Source organism: Lithobates pipiens, unplaced genomic scaffold, assembly GCF_037356315.1.
Source record: "Lithobates pipiens isolate NorthernLeopardFrog02 unplaced genomic scaffold, aLitPip1_a1.2 Scaffold_27, whole genome shotgun sequence".
Lineage (NCBI taxonomy): Eukaryota > Metazoa > Chordata > Amphibia > Anura > Ranidae > Lithobates > Lithobates pipiens.
In genome coordinates, this window is record NW_027507788.1 from 55,131,686 (window position 1) to 55,139,396 (window position 7,711).

Genomic DNA, 7,711 nt, shown 5'->3' on the forward strand with positions numbered 1-7,711 from the left:
AAGGTTGATTTGCTAAAGGCAAATAGACTTTACACTTTGCTAGTGCAGTCACACTCAGTTTCCTTTGTAAATGTAAATATGGCAAAGCTTTGTAAAGAATACCCAATCAGGTGCAAGGAAAAGAAAACATTTTTTCCTGCATGTGATTGAATGATGATGGAAATCAGCAGCGATTTTCCACATTGTCTAAGCTCTGGGGAAAATTAAAGTGCACAGTCTAATTTCCTTTGGTAAATCCACCCTAAAGTTTACATGTAGGCAGGTGCAGTCTACTTTCTCCAAGTGCAGTAGCATTGCAGGTAAAGAGGAAGTTAAAAGGAACATTGTTTTCTTTATGGTCTCCTGTGTCAGTGGGGAAGCTATTCAATTGGATGCCGCCACCCTGTGCGACTCTACAGTCATCTTGGGTCAGGCAGAACTTATTTAATGCCCTGGTTCTGAAGCTTGGCGTGTATTTCAAATGTGGGCAGTGTAGGGTCTGATCACCTGTCTGACAGGGACAGTGACCCGCAGAAGGGAGAGGTTCCAGATGAGACACTGCTGGCACAACTAGACCTGCTCCACTACACATTCCTGATATTGCCATGAGTATCACCGGTTGAGTGTCCTCCCACCACGTTTGTTCTGAATTACTGAATTCTGCATTAATACAAATTCTGTTCTCTGCAATGTGTGTTTATTGCCACTGTATTATGCTGCACCCCCGCTCCCCTTGGCTGCTGTGAGGAATCATGGAGCCCCATACAACTACATGACAGGACCCTCCCATATTACAGTGCCTGCAAATCATAAGCAGCTGAGGCATTCACACTGCGCAGCTGCATGCATACAAGTTGGTATTTGTACAGTTGTGGGGTAGGGAATGCCTTGACTGCTTATGATTGCCAGTGTGCATTGACCACTTCCTGGTGGGATAGCTCAAGCATGTTTAGACTAGGATCCAACCACACCTAGACCAATCCCTGCTAATGAGAATGCTGCAGCTGATTTTAAGACCTTATAGATACTCCTTATGAACATCTATTACACCTTTTGCTGCCACAGCCATTTTTGTATTTTATGCACACGTTTAAAAAATAATTTTAGGTCTGATTACGTAAAGCCCCTAAACATTCTGTATTTTCTGAAAGCAAATACCCTAGAAAATAAAAAGCGGTAATTACAAATTTTAATGTCATATACTATTAGCATAGCTTTTATGAAAGGCAAAATTGCAGTAAAAAATACATCAATTTTTGGGTACACAAAAGCAATATGTTAGACAATTTTTGGCAGGATATAAAAGATGAGGTTGCTCCTAATAGATAACCAGGAAGTACCCTATATTTTCCATAAGTGATGCTTTAAAAGCATTAGTGATTCGTTTAGATAACTGTGAACAATAGGCCCATAATTATTTCTTTCACTCTGGTGTGCACGGCAATATGTAAATTTTAACACAATTGACATTTTCATGTATAGGTGCACACGGACGCATGCCTTTTACATTCGTACATTTGTATATGTGGGGTGGAGGCGCTCAAAAAAAATTGGGGGGGGGGGATTTTAAGTGCCTAGGTGTAACCTTAGTTGTCACTTTAGAAAAAAAATTACTAAACTTTTTTCATCACAGGGAACAAAATTTCCCCTATGTGATGCATTTTTTTGGTGGCAGGTTCTCTGTTAATGAAACATCAGGAAGTCTAATGCCTCACCTGCCCTCCAATGAAGCTAATGGAGTTCACAAAGTAACACTAGGACCTGGTTTTACATTTTGCTTCCAAGTAATTAAACAGAAAGGGGAGATCAGCAAATAGACATCCGCTGATCTGCAATGGTGGTCCTGGGTCTGCTACACAGTACGGCACTCATGGGGAGGTGTGGAAGCAACCTGGTGGTTACACAGTTACTGGATTGTTTCCATTAAGGATGAGCTCAGGCATGTTAGCAAACAGCACGGGTAGAGCCCGCCAGGAAGTCGGCACTGCACAGTGCTAATCACAGGCAGTGAGTCGTTGTCCCGATGCGCGGCTGCAGAGGTCAGGAAATGTCCACTGCTTATGATTAGCGCTGTGCAGTGCCGACTTCCTGGTGGACTCTGCATGTGCTGTTTGCAAACATGCCTGAGCTCATCCATAGTTTCCATCGAACAGTTGGCTTGTCAGATTTACACAAACTCAATGAGATGCTTTTTTAAAGGCCTGATTCACACCTATGCATTTTTAGTGCTTTTTGCATTTTGCAGATTTGCACTACAGTTCATTTAACATGGTTTCCTATGGAACACGTTCTGTAGTGCAAATCTGCAAAATGCAAAAAAGAAACTAAAAATGCATAGGTGTAAATCAGGCCTTACGCTCGATTCACATCTATGCATGTTGCTTTTGAGCATTTCTGCAGTGCTTCTTGCAGTGCTTGCCGCATTTTTGGACACACGCTTTTACTGCCATTTTACCGCGATTTTGCCATGATTTGCTTTTTGTGTTTTTTTTTTACTGCCTATAGCTGGTTGCCATTTAAAAAAAAAATGGCATGGCGGCCCCCCCCAGATCCATACCAAATCCTTATCCGAGCATGCAGCCCGGCAAGTCAGGAAAGGGAGAGGACAAGCGAGTGCCCCCCCTCCCTCCTGAACCATACCAGGCTGCATGATGGGGACAAGGGCCTCTTGTCCGGTGGTTGTCGGTGTCTTATCAGAATTTGGAAGCCCCTTTTAACAAGGGGGCCCACGGATCCTGCCCCCCCCATGTGAACAAGTATGGGATACATTGTACCCCTACCCATTCACCTGGAAAAAGTAGTGTAGTGTAGTGTTAAAAAATACAGTAGACAGTTTTTGACAAGTCTTTTATTAAAAACCTTCTTCTTCTCCACTTTGTCCTCCATCTTCTCCTGCATCTTCATCCTCCGGTCTCCTCCTTCTTCCGCTCTTTTGTCTTCTTTGTTCAATGTTCTTCTTCCTCTGCCGCTGCCACCGCCATGGCTGCTGCTGCTACTCCCGCCAATGACCCTCCTCCGATGCTGCGTCCCGCTGATCTGTCAGCAACGATGTCCTACATGTCTTATGATGGGGCTTGGCAATCGGATTACAACATGTGACGTCACGGACCCATCATGCCCTGGGTGGTGATGTCACAAGGGGACATGGCCTCCGGATGACGTAATCCGATTGCCACACCCCCATTGTTATTTAGGGAATGCCGAACATCTACGCCGACAGATCAGTGGGACGCAGCAGAAGAAGGAGAAGACCGGAGGATGAAGATGCGGCAGAAAATGGAGGGAGAGGCAGAGAAGAAGAAGATTTAAAAAAAAGACTTGTTAAAAACTGTCTACTGTATTTTTTAACACTACACTACACTACTTTTTTCCAGGTGAATGGGTAGGGGTACAAAGTACCCCATACTCATTCACATGGGGGTGCCGAGATCCAGGGGCCCCCTTGTTAAAGGGGGCTTCCAGATTTTGATAAGCCCCCCGCCCGCAGACCCTGACAACCACCGGCATGGTTCCATGTGTCAGAGGGGGCCGAGTCACTGGGTGGCCCTGCCCTCTGTTATACAATAACTGTCAGAAGAAGAGAAGCGTCACACAGTGGGAGCCTCCCATTGCACGGAGCGGCCCGTGAACCAAGAAGAGACGCTGTGGAGGAAGATGCCGGACGAGAACACCGGACCAAGAAGAAGCGGATCAGAGGAAGAAGAGGATCGGAGGAAGAAGAAGATGGAGGAAGAAACCGAAGGATGAAGAAAAGAAGAAGGAAGACGACCAGAAGAAAGAAGATGAAAGAAGACTGTAATAAAGGAATTGTCAAAGACTGTCTCCTGTCATTTTTAACACTTTGTCACTTTTTAGTGAAATGGTAGGGGTACTTTTGTACCCCCTTACCATTTCACACAGGGGGGGGGCAGGATCTAGGGGTCTCCTTGTTAAAGGGGGCTTCCAGATTCCGATAAGCCCCCCACCCGCAGACTCCCACAGACCCCCACAACCACTGGCCAGGGTTGTGGGGATGAGGCCCTTGTCCTCATCAACATGGGGACAAGGTGCTTTGAGGGGCTACCTCAAAGCACCCTTCCAATGTTGAGGGCATGTGGCCTGGTACGGTCCAGGAGGGAGGGGCGCTCTCTCGTCCCCCCTTCTTTTCCTGCAGCCTGCCAGGTTGCGTGCTCGGATAAGGGTTTGGTATGAATTTTTTTTTGGTGCGGGGTTCCCCTTAAAATCCATGCCAGACCTGAAGGGCCTGGTATGGATGTTGAGGGGGGCCCCCACGCCATTTTTTTTCTTGACATGGGGTGTCAAGAAATTCCATACCAGGCCCTTGGGGGAATGGAATTTCAGGGGACCCCCACGCATTTTTTTTCTTAATTTTTTTTTCTTAATGCTAATGCTAACATGACCAGTGTGCAATGCAAAAAGCCTTAAAAAAAACCCCATAGAAGACGTACATTAGAATCCTACACTTAACTAAATAAATTTATTTTTCGGACAAAAAATAAATTCCAAAACAAAATATTTCAGTCTGCACATGTCTAATAAGTAATAGGTTGTTGTCTGGCTAAAAATAAACAAATACAACTGAGTCAAAAAAGAAATAAAAAAGAAAAAAACAAAATGTGGAGCAACATTGGGGAAAAACATTAAACAGGAAAAAGTAAATAATAAAAAAATAAATAACAATTAAAAACATAGATAATTATAGGGAGAGAGGTTTAAAACCCAGGGAAATAAGTGGTGCAACTTGGGAAATGGTGCAATATACTATTTCCAATATAATAAAATAAAAAGGGAAATAATTTGACAAGCATAAGCAAAGATTCATTAAAATGAAAAAATGTATCCGCATTAATGTGAAACTGCCAGCTAAGAATTAAAAAGGAATTACACTTTGGTTAAAAAGTAACAGCACATAAAATTGCCACACAAACCATTTTGTAATTTAATGTTTTTAAAAATTACCTTTCTAATTCAATCTAAAGCCATTGTCATTTTCTAAAATTGTCAAAAGTTCAATCCAATATGGCAACTTAGAGCATTTTGTGCACCGTTAGTGTATTAAGCACCCCCAGAAATGTAATTTCCTGCTTGTGTGATTGGCTCACTGATACATCTATTTACATCTATTTAAAATGTAACGTGCCTAAATACTCATAAATGCATGCCAACATCCTATATGAACATAAAGTACAAAAGGTATTTAGGGCATCTGTGGGACATCAAAGGCATGTACAGGTATATTATAATTGACACACATATGAAATGTTTGAAAAAGCAACTATTTTGTTGTTATATAATTAAAAAGAAATATCTATGACATAAAGACATTGGCTTATCTAACATAAATACACTTTAATGAGAATAAATTCTCCATATTGCACACACAATGTGATTGCTATATAGCACCTGATTGTGTGGTCAATGCCTTGTTTCAATAATTCTTCATTGGACTAGGAGCAGGTCATATATAGCAATGAGAGAGTGAATACTTATCAGCCAAACAATATTAAAGCTATCCCAGCTGATGGATGCAGTAACTATCTGGACAAATGGGTGTAGTGGAGTACACGCATGGACCTCAGAGATATGTCTCTGTGTGTTATCACAATTTTTGGATGGAGGTTGGGGGTTTTCTATCAGCCAGACTGGCGGCACCAGTCCTGACAAAAATTTGTTGTCAAAATATTGGATGTTGAATCTGCTTAGGTTTGTTGCCAAGTGGAATGATCCTCAAGTAGATCAAGTATGCCATTGCAATGATCTGCATAGTCTAAAACAACTATTGCACCTCCCTTGTCTGATGGTTTGTGTATAATTCCCTTATTCACCCTTAGAGCAGTTGGATCAACTCTCTTTTTCAGATCCAAACTGGAGTTCAATTTAATTTGCTTAGCTTACTGTACAATTTACAGATTTTGTGGACTGTTTAAGTAAAGGATGAATAGATGAAAAATTTGCAGGTGGAATAAATGTACTTTTCATGTTAAATTTTGTGTTACCTGATTATGTAGAGCCACATAAGTAAAAAAATAAAAAACATGTGTTTTATCTTTAGCTGTCTCTCAAATTGAGATAATTCTACATCAAGTATAAATGATTGGCAGGATATAATAAGAGTACTCTGTACAGAAGCTTAAACTCTTTGTTAGTTGGCTGCTAGAGAGATTGAGTGCTGTATTTGTTTGGCGGCTTTTGGTGGTTTCTTAGCTCACCTTGGGGTCTCCTTTGTGTTTCCTGCCACCCCCACTGGATCTGCACTTTTACTGAATCCCTGAAAATGGGATTATATATTTATATATTTACCATCATATCGCGCTGTATTGTGATGTTATTGCTGATATAGGTCCCTTTGAATGAACAGAATCTCTGTTCATGGTTTTTAATCATTCCATTTTGTACCTTCTTAAAAATATCTATAAAAATGTAATTATTGTACCTTGATTTATACTGGTGCCTTTGAAGTCCACAAGTCCCGTTTTGTCCTGCATTCGCTAATCTTTTTTTCTTTGGTGTGAATATTTAAAGGGGGCTTTCAGAAAGTACCGCCCTTTGAACGTGTCATACAGATTATCCAATCATATACAAGTACAGCCTACAATAAAAGTGAAACTAGTGATTCCTCAAAATCATGTGCTTTCCAAGAAACGAAACAACTGAAAGAAGATAACAGTAACATGAGAAACAAAACTAGATTAGCAAAACTAGACCATATATTTGTGAAGTGGATGTTAACCACTTCCCACCCGGCCAATGCACATATACGGCCGGGTGGGAGCCGTCTACTCCTGATAGGACGTTCAGGAACGTCCATCCGGTGGAGCTGGATCGCGCGCGCGATCCCGATGCGCCCGTGTCACCCGGACACGGCACATCTCAGATCGGCAGGAGGGCTCTGTGATTGGCCCTCCTGATCACATGACGGCCGTGTCCAATCACGGCCGTCATGTGATGTAAACAAACAGCCGGTTGCTAGGCAATCGGCTCCTCCTCTCCTCACACAGAAGTCATCGCTGAGGAGAGGAGAGCAGATTGCTGCAGCCGGCTGATGATCAGTGAGTACAGCTTTTTACTCACTGATCACCAGTCTAGTGTACACACAAATCACCACACAGTAAACACACCACACAGTATAAACACAATGTCCCCACACATGTCCCCAAAACATACATGTCACCAAATAATAAAAACACATGTCACTAATAATAAAAAACATGTCCCCCACATATGTCCCACTAAAATCACATGTCCCAATGATTATCTGCACACATATGTACGTGATCACCTGCACACATATGTACATGATCATTTGCGTACATATGTCCGTGATCACACAAACCAATTATTATACACTTAACAGATTTTTTTTTACCAAAAACATGTAGCAGAATACATTTTGGCTTAAATTTATGACAACATTTGATTTTATTGGATTTCTTTTAAAATAGAAAAAAAGAAAATATTGTTTTTTTTTCAAAATTTCCACTTTTTTGCGCTTATGTCGCAAAAAATAAAAAACGGAGTCGTGAATAAATACCACCAAAATAAAGCTCTATTTGTGCGAACAAAATGATAAAAATGTAATTTGGGTACAGTGTAGCATGACTGCGCAATTGTCACTGAAAGCGCTAGAGCGCTGAAAGCTGAAAATTGGGCTGGGAAGGAAGGGGGCGAAAGTGCCCTGTATTGTAGTGGTTAAAGAGACACAAAATGGAAACCAAATTTCTTAAAGAATGAA